This window comes from Choloepus didactylus (assembly GCF_015220235.1).
Source record: "Choloepus didactylus isolate mChoDid1 chromosome X unlocalized genomic scaffold, mChoDid1.pri SUPER_X_unloc1, whole genome shotgun sequence".
NCBI classification, from domain to species: domain Eukaryota; kingdom Metazoa; phylum Chordata; class Mammalia; order Pilosa; family Megalonychidae; genus Choloepus; species Choloepus didactylus.
Window position 1 is genome coordinate 618,497 of NW_023637621.1, and position 10,524 is coordinate 629,020.

The 10,524-nt window shown below is 43.3% G+C and overlaps 1 long non-coding RNA gene across 1 annotated transcript; it reads left to right on the forward strand.

Moving 5' to 3' along the window:
- The first annotated feature begins 1,273 nt into the window (after positions 1-1,273).
- Positions 1,274-10,015, forward strand: LOC119525824. Its single transcript, XR_005215025.1, has 3 exons — positions 1,274-1,597; positions 4,339-4,442; positions 9,992-10,015. It is a non-coding gene; the product is annotated as an uncharacterized LOC119525824 (long non-coding RNA).
- Positions 10,016-10,524: the final 509 nt, after the last annotated feature.

Sequence of the window (10,524 nt, forward strand, 5' to 3'; positions counted from 1 at the left end):
GGAGAGAGGAAGGAGGAGGGAGGGAAGGGAGGGAGGAAGGAAGGAGGGAGGAGGGAGGGAGGAGGGAGGGAAGTCTTAGAGTCCCTTCTTTTTGTTGGTGTTTTTGGAGTAAGGGGAGTTATGTTTATCTGAGCACATACTGACTCCCTCTCAGGGTTTGAGCCGTGCCTGGCTAATCTCCAGCCTGAGCAGCTGGGGGACCCAGAAGTGTTGTGACACAGGGGCAACCTCTCCAGGTCAGTTTTGCCTCTTTATCTCTTGCAGCTCCCTGGTTCTGCCCAAGAACAGCCCAGAACCTGGTGGCCCAACTTTGCTTTCCTTTTGTCCCCCTCTCACCCGTCCCAATGGGGATGTCCTTGGCTGGCTCGTCTTACACCCTGCCCATCAATTTGCCCCACCCTCTGTGTCCTACACACCTGAGCCCTGCACCTGCCTCATGGCAACCGCCCCACCTTTACCTGAGCCTCAACACCTGCGTTTCACTCAAGTTTAAAGGGGGCCACCTGACCCCACCTGGTGCAGCCAGAGCTCACCTCAGAGCTGCTGAAGTCCAATGGGCGAAGCTCATTTCTCGGCTCATCCCCATCACACCTGGCACTGCATCCCTGAGCTCCTCACCCCACCTGCTGAGGGTCACTGACTGAGGGGACCAGAAAGCACCCCCCTACCTAGCTCCCTGGTCACTAAGCTTCCTACATGCACTATGCAGTTTGGGAGTCTCCTAAAAGGGTGACCATTTTCCTCGAAGAAGTAAGAAGGAGAGGGAGGCTTTCATCTCCCAGGGAGTAGTGGGGGCTGGTCACGGAAGACATAAGGTGAGTGATGGAGACAAAAACAAAGCAAACAAAAGCCTCGCTGGTCTGATGGGCTGAGGCTGCAAGGAAGGGGAGATATGGGCTGTGACTGTGGGGCAATGGCAACCACAAGGTGTAAGGAGGCCACTAAGGAGTAAGGACAGTGGGCGAAACTTCAGCTGGGATCTGTGGAAGAACAGAGCACATGCTGGAAGGAAAGTCGGGGGCGGCTGCCCAGGAAGCTGTAAGCAGTCACCTAACCTGGGGTGCAGGGTTTTGCCATGGCAACTTGAAGGAAGACGGCCAAGCCAGCAGCCTGGGACCCCGCCATTCAGGCTCATCGAGTTCAATTTACTATAGCAGGAAATTGCCCAACCCTTTTTGAATGGTAAGCAGTAATTATAATCATAACACACAGGAATACACACCAAGAAATGAGAACAAGAGAATAACATGTTTTAAAAAGAGGGTCCCAATGAAAGCCCTCAGCCTTTCTCCTCTGTACCTACCCGCTTCCAAGCCTAGGAGAAGGGGTTCCCTGGCTCTGTCTCCAACCAGACCCGATACTCATTGGATGGGATTTTTAGGGGTGGGGCCCCACTTGGAGGCGATAAAAAGGGCTGAATAGGGAGAACAAGCTTCGATTTCTCTTTGGAAAGGCTTCCTTTCATACAGCCAGCTGGGAAAACAACACAGAGCTGAGGAGCCTGCGGTGGGATGCGCCTGGGATTCGGACCCCCAGAGCAGCCAGACGGGACCCACGCGTGCTGCCTGCCAACACTGGAGTTTTCTTGGCATCCAAGGTAAGATCCCTGATGGCGGGGCAGGATGAGGGAAGCCACCGGGTCTGCTTTCCCAGGAGAGCTACACTGGCTGGGAAAGGGGAAACCATCCCTGGACAACCACTGAGCACTGGGATGTTGATGGTTCAAACTCAGATGTGCAGCCGTGAGCAGTACACACCACATTCCAAAGACTCTGTATGCAAAAAGGGATGCTAAATATCACATCGGTGATTTTTATACAGATTACATGTTTACGGGATGCTATTTTGGATGTATTGGGTTAGAGAGGATAAATGATCAGTATTGACTGCCATTTTTGCACCTTTTTAAATGTGGCTCCTAGAAAATTTAAATGGACCCCTGCGGATCAGTTTTTGTTTCTATTGGGTGGTGCTTGATTGGTAGACTTAGAGCTGTTTTGTGGGCTGGGACCACAGCCTCATCTTGCTATGTTTCCTGGCTTCTCAGAATCCCCAGGGAGCTTGTGAAAGTTCAGATCCCACACAGGGCTTAATTCACAATGGCCAAGACATGGAAACAGCCCACATGTCCATCAATGGAGGAATGAGTCACCATAGTGTGGTCTCTCCATACAATGGAATATTATTCAGCCATAAAAAGGAAAGAAGTTCTGCTCCATCATGCAACATGGATGAACCTTGAAAACTTTAGTCCCAGTGAAAGAAGCCAGACATAAAAGAAGTGCTGTGATTTCATTTATATGAAATGTGCAAAATGGGCAAATCCATAGAGATAGATAGCAGTTGCCAGGGGCTAAAGGCACATCTTTATTCCTTGTTCCTTATTCCTGGCAGTCTGAATCACCTCTGAAGCCTGGGAAGGGTCTCACATATGTGCCAAGTAGACTTGGCTTTGGATTCGGCTACCTGCTGCCTGGAAGTTCTTCCCCAGGGAAAGAGGAAGCTCTCTGAGCTGGACCATGTCTTCCCTGGACTTGCTGGGAGATGGTTCACCTGCTCTCCCCCAGGGATCCTCCCCCAGGCAGGGGCTCCCAAGGGGCTTGAGCCTTCCTTCCCCTCCAGCCTGGCTACCCCACCATGTTCCCACCCTCAACAGACTCAGTTTCCCCCAGGCTCACAGCTTCTTCATTAATTGGAGAAATGCAAGATATGCTGAAACACCAGTTAGATGTCTGACTGCACAAGCCTCGCTGTGCTAGAGGGATGTATACTGGGAACTTGGGGTGCTCAAGCAGAACCAGGGACCCAGACTCACTGCCCAGTGGATGCCCACAGGTACAAGCCCCGGACGGCCACCAGCCCCACCTTCATCAAATCATGAAGGGCTCCGGATGGCGTCAGCTGATACCTGCCCTGTTTTCACTTAAAATGTTGATATTTTGTCCACTGTGGATTTTTTTTGCATTAATTTTGATTTTTTTTAAAATTGCATCAAAGTATTTTGAGTTTTGGGGGGCTCCCTTTAAATTCTGCACCTGCGGCAAATGCTTCACTTACCTTATCCTCGTCCCAGCCAGTGAATAAAAATTGTATGCAAAGCATCTGTCCCATACATGTCCCCTGGAGCTTGCCAACACCCTTATTCCAGAACCAGCATTCCCTGGGGGCTGGCCGCATGCTTCGGGAAGAAGTTTGTGTATCATCTCAAATCACCTCGTGTAAAAAGTGGTACTTGTAAAAAAAAAAGTGGTACTTGCAGGGGGCTGCTGGGGACTGAATTGTGGGCCCCAAAAAGATAAGTTCAAGTCCCAGGATGCTACAGACTTGGGGAAAAAATATGGCCAAAACTTTGGACTTCCGGACTCTAAAACTGTGAGGCCATAAATCTCTGTTATTTAGGGCAACCACTGTGGGGTGTTTGTCACAGCAGCCCAGGAAAACCGAGGCAGGGGCCCCTGGGAAGTTGCATTGTTGGGGGGCTAACTCCCCTAAGAAGTCCTTGGGCTCCCAGGAATGGATCGGGGAGTGACTAGGAACCCTGAAGGCATTTGGGTTTGGTCCCTTCGTGAGGGAGTCTACGCCCCTTTAAAGGTGAGTTGGAATGATGGGGGGCTGAAAAAGAACCCCCTAACTAGGTATGGAGAGAGCCAGCACCCTCAGGCTTGACTGGTCAGCCAAAAACCCCCAAGTGAGATGCTTTGTGGGTGTGAGGGTCAGAGAGCATGGAAGGGGATGGGTGGTCCCCAAGGCTGGGGGTGGTGGATGTTGTCTGTGTGTCAGCAGCTGACTCCCAGCTCAAAAGCAGCACCCTGTTTGCAAAAGGCGGTGAGGGGTAGGGGCTCCATCAGGGCACCCAGCAGCCGACTGCCCCAGTGGATGTAAATGGCCAGTCCCCAGGGTGAGAGCTCCAGAGGGGGTCCACGGCCAGTGCCACCAATGGCTCCTGGCTGGGGGGCTGAGGCAGCACACAACCCAGACTTACAATAACTCCACTCAGGAAATTCAAGTCTGCCCTGATTTCATACTTTTAATTCAACTTCCTTCCCATGCTTTGTCATGAGAATGTTTCCTGGTGTGTGCTTTCCTGGTTTCTGGATAGGGCTTGAGCCAAGAGTGTGCCAAACCCCCAAGCCAGGAGCCACTTCTACAACAGTTTCTCTCTCTCCCTCTCTCTCCCTCCTTCCCTCTCTCTCTCCCTCTCTCTCTCCACCTCTCTCCATTCTGGAATGAGCTACCTGCCCCAGGAGATATTTATTAACGAGCTCCGCCACCCCCAGACTCCCTCAGGTGCTAACCCACACGGACACTCCATCAGGTAACTCCCTTCTCCTCTTTCAGCTCACCACTGCCCTCCCTCCCTGTGGGAGCTGCATCCATGCTGGCCTTCTCTTGGCTCGCTGTGTTTCTGATGACCGTTATCTGTCTGCAGCCTAGCAACCAGGGTAAGCACCAGACAAAATTCCGCGGATATGTGTGGGTCTCTTGGGGCATTTTGTTTTTACGTGAAGCTTTTTGTTTTTTTCTTTTCTTTTTCCTTTTTTTTTTTTTTTTTTTTTTTTTTTTAGCAATTATAAGAAATAATACAAAGAAATCCTGGGTAACTTCACCCAGTTTCCCCAAAAGATAACATCTTGCAAAATTGTACTATGAGTGATAAAACGTTCTTGGAACTTGATAGAGGTAGTGGTTGCAAAACACTGAGTGGACTTAATGCCGCTGAATTTTCCACTTAAAATGGCTAAAATGGGTAATTTCATGCCAAAAAAAAAAAAAAATTACACAATGTTACATCACACCCAGGATGTGGATACTGATCTGGTCAAGAGCTCAGGGTATTCTGATGTAAAGCAGATCCCAGGAACTCTTGCTTCATTCTGAATTATCATTTGGAGAGGGAATCAAATGCAGCATGGGTTGTCCCAAACCTGGGTAAAAGACCACAAATGTTATTAAAAATACGGTGGTCTCAAGCATCGAGAGGCAGATGAGCAAAAGGTGTAGCTCGGTTGCTTTTCAGCCCATTTGAAACCCCGCCATGTGCTGTAAGACTTTGGGGTGTCTCCTGGCAGCATCCACAGGACCACAGTGGGGAGAAGGGGATCCCTGAAGGAAAGGGGTGCAGCCACAAGGGTAACCGTCAAGACCACCATCCTCCTCACCTCACCAAGAGGCTGCCCTGAAAGCTCACCCCACTCCCTCTTCCCATCTGCACGACCCCAAGCTGCTGTGCAGCCATCAATTGACCAACACGAAAACTCGCCCTGTCCGCATGGAGAGCCACATGAAAGAGGCAGCCCAGCAGTTTCCAGCTCCACCCCTCTCCTGCACCCTGAGAAACATGCATCTCTCTCGACAAGCTCTGAGATGGGCTTTCCTGATTTCCTAAGTGGCTCCTCGATGAGATGTGAAATCCACCTTCCAGACACCCAATGTGTAACCATGGGGAGAAAAGAGGGTAACCCCAACAGAAACTGTGAAACTTCCACTTGTAAAAGAGGAGAAGGGGGGACAACTGGCAGAAGCTCCTTCTATCACTCGGATCACATAATGACCATCACAGATGGCGGGGTCTAACCACAAGTTTGGGTTTCCTCATTGCCCAATATGGCAGTTCCTGCTTCTGCTTCCTGTGGGGTTCTCCACTGCCCCCTCAAAGAAGGGTCTGCAGGAGTTTTGCCTCCATGAGCTGGATAACTACAGCCTTCAAGTTGGCAGAATTAGTTTCTGGGCAGCAGTGGCCATTTGCCAGGCTTAGGAGTTTCCTTAAAATAGACTTAAATTCCTAGTAGCTGCCAAACATTTGATTGGAGTCTTGTACCATCACAATCCCCTAATTTTGGCTGCATCCTGCAGGGAGTCCCATGTCTTTGCAGCTGACCCCACAACTCAGCCCCAGCCTAAGGCTCCAACAGAGGACAGGTTGAAGAGGCAAACAGGTGTGTACTGTTACCTGGCACACCACAGGATTTCATCAGACTCTCCTTCATGTCCTGATTTTGTCTGCCTGCCTCATCCAGCAGCAGAGGTTGCTGCGTCTTACTGGTCTCCAGGCACACAGATATTCTAGGATCTGAGACAACAGACAGGAGGAGTTTCTATGAGTTTCTGTCTCTCAGAACCTTACCAAAGGCTGAAAGAAGCAACTGAGATGCTCTAAAATTGTAACATTTTTCTTCCAAGTCTCCTGAAGCTCCACCTTTGGCCAAGATGCATTAGGAGGGACTTTGATACAATACAATTTTGCCTGGAAGTGGTGAGAGCAGACAGCCTTCCCCCATTCCCAGGCTTAAGGAAAGGCAGTTAGTCCTTCACCTTTTAGTATGATTTAGCTGAAGGATTTTCCTAGAGCTTCTATCAGTGTAAGGAAATTTTATTCTATTCCATGTTTGCTCAGGGTTTTTATCATGAGTGCATGTTACATTTTGTCCAAAGTTTTTTCTGCTTCTATTGAGGTGAGCATTAGTTTTTGGTTAATATGGCAAATTATATCAATTGTGAAAACAACATTGCATTCCTGGAATAAACCTGACTTTGGCATGGGGAATTATCAATTCCACATATTGATGGATTCTGTTTACCAATATTTTGTTGAGGAATTTTGTGCCTATGTTTGTGAAGGATATTGTCCTCTAGTTTACTTTCAATGTCTTCTTCTGATTTTGGTGTTAAAATATTGCTGGCTTCATAAAGTGAGTCAGAAATAATTTCTCCTCCTCTTGTATTTTAAAGTTTGAGTACATTGATATTATTTCTTCCATATATATCTGATAGAATTTACCAGTGAAGCCATCTATGCCTGGAGTTAGTGTTAGTGTGTGTGTGTGTGTTTGTGTGTGTGTGTAAAGGTTTTAAATTACAGATTCTATTGCTTTAATAGAGACAGCTTTCTTCAGGTTTTCTTTGCCTTTTATCAATGTTGTTACTATGTCTTTAAAGGAATTTATCCATTTCATGTGTTTTGAATATTTTGGCATGAATTTGTTCAGAATTTTCCTTTATTTTTCTTTCTAGTCTGATAATCTTTCCTTTTCATTGGAGTATTTAGATCACTCACATTTAACGTAATTATTAATATGGTTGGGTTTAATTTTACATGATGCTATTTGTTTCCTTTTTCCCCATCTTTTCTTTGTTCTTTTCTTTCCCTTTTTCCTGATTTCTTTCAGATTAAATATTTTTCAGACTTCTTCCCCCCACCCCCCATACTATTGGTTCTTTGGCTATTTCTCTTTGTGTCGTTGATTTAGTGGTTACTCAGGGTTTAAAATATGCATCGGTAACTTATCACATACTATCTTCAAATAATATGATTTTACATCACATATAATTAAGACTCTTGCAACAGAATACTTCTACCTTCCCTGTCTCATTCTTTGTGTCATTCTTTGTGCATTTTTCTTCTACATATCTTATAAACCCATAATGCACGGTTATTAATTTGCTTAAAGTCAATTTTCTTTTTTAAATAGTAAAGATGAGGCAAAAACATTTAAATTGTTTATCTACATATTTGCTATTTCTGGTATGTTGCTTTTAAATTCTTTTTTACCTTCCTTTAACATTCCTCTATGTAGATCTGATTTTCCATCCATTGTTATTTTCCTTTAGCCAGAATAAATTCCTTTAAGATTTCTTGTATTCCTGGTCTTCTGGCAACAAATTCTTTCCACTTTTCTTTGCATAAAAATGTCCTTATATCACCTTCAGGTTTTTCTGGATAGTGTTTTCTAGGTTAACAAGGTTTTTGGTCTTTCTTTCTTCCTTCTTTCCACCTTCCTTCCTTTCCTTTTTTCTTTATTTCTCATTTCTTTCTTTTTTTCAGAATTTAAATATGTCATTCTGTTATCTTCTGCCTTTCATTATTTCTAATGAGAGATCAGCAGTAATTGTTATCTTTGTTCCCTAAAATGTAGTGTGTCTTTTTTTCTCTAAGATTTTCTTACACTATTGTTTTGGTTTTCTTAAAAGTGGGGTTTGTTCATTTTCTGATGTGTGTGTCTGTGTGTATATATAAATCCTGCTTAGGATTTTTGAGCTTTTTGGATCTGTGGGTGTGTAATATTCATCAAATGTGGGAAATTCACAGCCATTAATTCTTCATATGTTTTTCTGACTCACACATTCCTGGACCCTAAATACACGCCTTGCCACAGTCATGGGGACTCCATTCTCCCCAGCCTTTTTCTCCGTGTGCTTCAGTTTGGATGCTTTTTCTTGCCATGTCTTACAGTTCACTGGTCATTTCTTCTTCAGTGTCTAATCTGCTGCTCAGCCTATCTGGTGAATTTTTCTTTTCAGATGTTATATGTTCCACCTGTAGAAGTTCCATTTGACTCATTTTTATAGCTTCCATTTCTCACTGTGTTGTGTTCATGTTTTCTTTTAACATTCACAATGGCTGTCTTGATGCCTTTTTCAATTATTTTCATAATCTCTTTTATTTAGGAGCCTATTTCTTCCTGGTTATAGGTGACCCATTCCTGATTCTTTGCATGTCTAGTAAATATTGGATGCTAGGTTTGGCGAATGATTGAGGAGTGTCTGGTTTTGCAGTCTTCCTTTAAAACATTGAGTTTTGCTTTGGTTGACCATTACTTTATTGGTGGAGGAGCTTCCTTTGAAGCTTTTCAGGGTGGGTTTATAGTAGACTTTAGTTTAGAGTGAGTTTCTCCCAGATCTAAGGCATGACCTTTCTGCAATCTCTTCTAACTGCCCTGGGTGCTCAAAAAAGGTCTCTCCCCGTGGCCAGTTGCAACTTCAGTGCCTCCTACCTCTAAATTAACTCTCAGAACTGTTGAGCTTGTAGCTACCCAGTAATTTTTTCCTGGCAGTTTCCATTGTTCTATACTGCCTCATCCAATGTCTGGAAGTAGTTGATTTGTGCAACTATGTATTTTGCTCTGTTTTCCAGTTGTTTATGGTGACGGGTAAATCTGGTACTAGTGAATCTATCCTGACTAGAAGAGTAACTCTTATCTAGTTTTTAAAATCTCCCCAAGTGATTCTAATGTGCAACCAGGGTTTAGAACACCACCTGCCTGTCTCTTTTGAAAATACTGAAGACTTGCTAGTTTATTGTAATAAAGACCTTATGCATAGTTGCATTGCTTTTATTACATTTTGCCTTCATGGACCTGATTTTACCATTTTTTGCATTAAATTTTGTTTCATTTGGGAGCAAAATCATAGTTGGACAGTGAATAACCCCTATGAAAGAGCCAAAAAAAAAAAAAAAAAACCTCTTAGACTTTGCAGAATACTGACAGAAAATTTCCTTCTTTTGACTTTTTAATAGTAACTAACATAACAATAGCCATCATTTATCTATTTTAATGAATTTGAAGCTGTTTCAGCAGAAGTGAGTATAAATTTTGAGACCTAATTATCCATTAAAACTTACATTTTCTATATGATAAAATATTTTGAATCAAAAATATAAAGCATGAAAAGTTTTAAAAGTCATAGAATTATACAAAACAATTGGTGAACCCTAATGTAAACTATGGACTATAGTTAGTATAATTATAATATTATTGTTTCATCAATTGTAACAAAGGTATCACACTAATGCAAAGTGTAAATAATAAGGAAAATTGTGTGTGGTAGGGAGGTTATATGGAAACTCTTTCTGCATGATTTTTCTGTAAACCTAAAACCTCTCTAATTAAAAAAAAATGTATATTTTCAACTTATAATAATTGGCCCTTGCAGACTATTTCTTTGTCAATACACTATTTTTATGAGTCAGGAGAAAATTATTCCAGAAATCAAGCTATTCATTTTGTTTGGGCTTGCTTATCACACCAAGATGGTTGATTATGGCAATTAACATTAATATTTACATTCCTTGTTTGTAAATCACCCAAAATACATACATTTGAATAAATTTCAAGGTTAACCAAGGCACACAAACCAGAAAAATGTGTCAATATAGAAGGCAGTCTCTATTTACAGGGTCAGGGTCTAATGTATTGTATTGTGACCATTTCAGATACAAACTCACCAATTCATAACAAGAGTGGATAAAAAAGAGCAATATTGACCTGAGACCTCAATGGAGATATAATATGTACTCTAAATCCTCTGAGAAATTGCCAATGAAACCTTCAGAAGTATCTGATGTATCGTTATAGTTTGAGTTTTTGGTTAAATGGGATTGATCAATGCCTTCTCCATCTTTTTACGAGTCTTTAATACATTGACACTGTTATGCTAACATGTATCCTTTGGTTACACTTCAAAATTTATTCAAATGCATGTATTTTGGGTGCTTTCCTAAAAATATCAGAATTGCAGAAGCAGTCTGTGAACTCCATAAGGAAATAAATATTGCATAAAAATCATACCTCATATGTAATGAAGCAGGGCAAAGAAATAGTCTATTACAATTTGAAAAGTGCTGTTCCAAAATGACAGTCTGCATAGGAAAACTTGAGCCAAATTTCTAAACTACAATTTGTTCTCCATGAAAATAACATACTGTTAGATGCCTGGTTATAAAATTAAGTGTCACATAAACAGGGA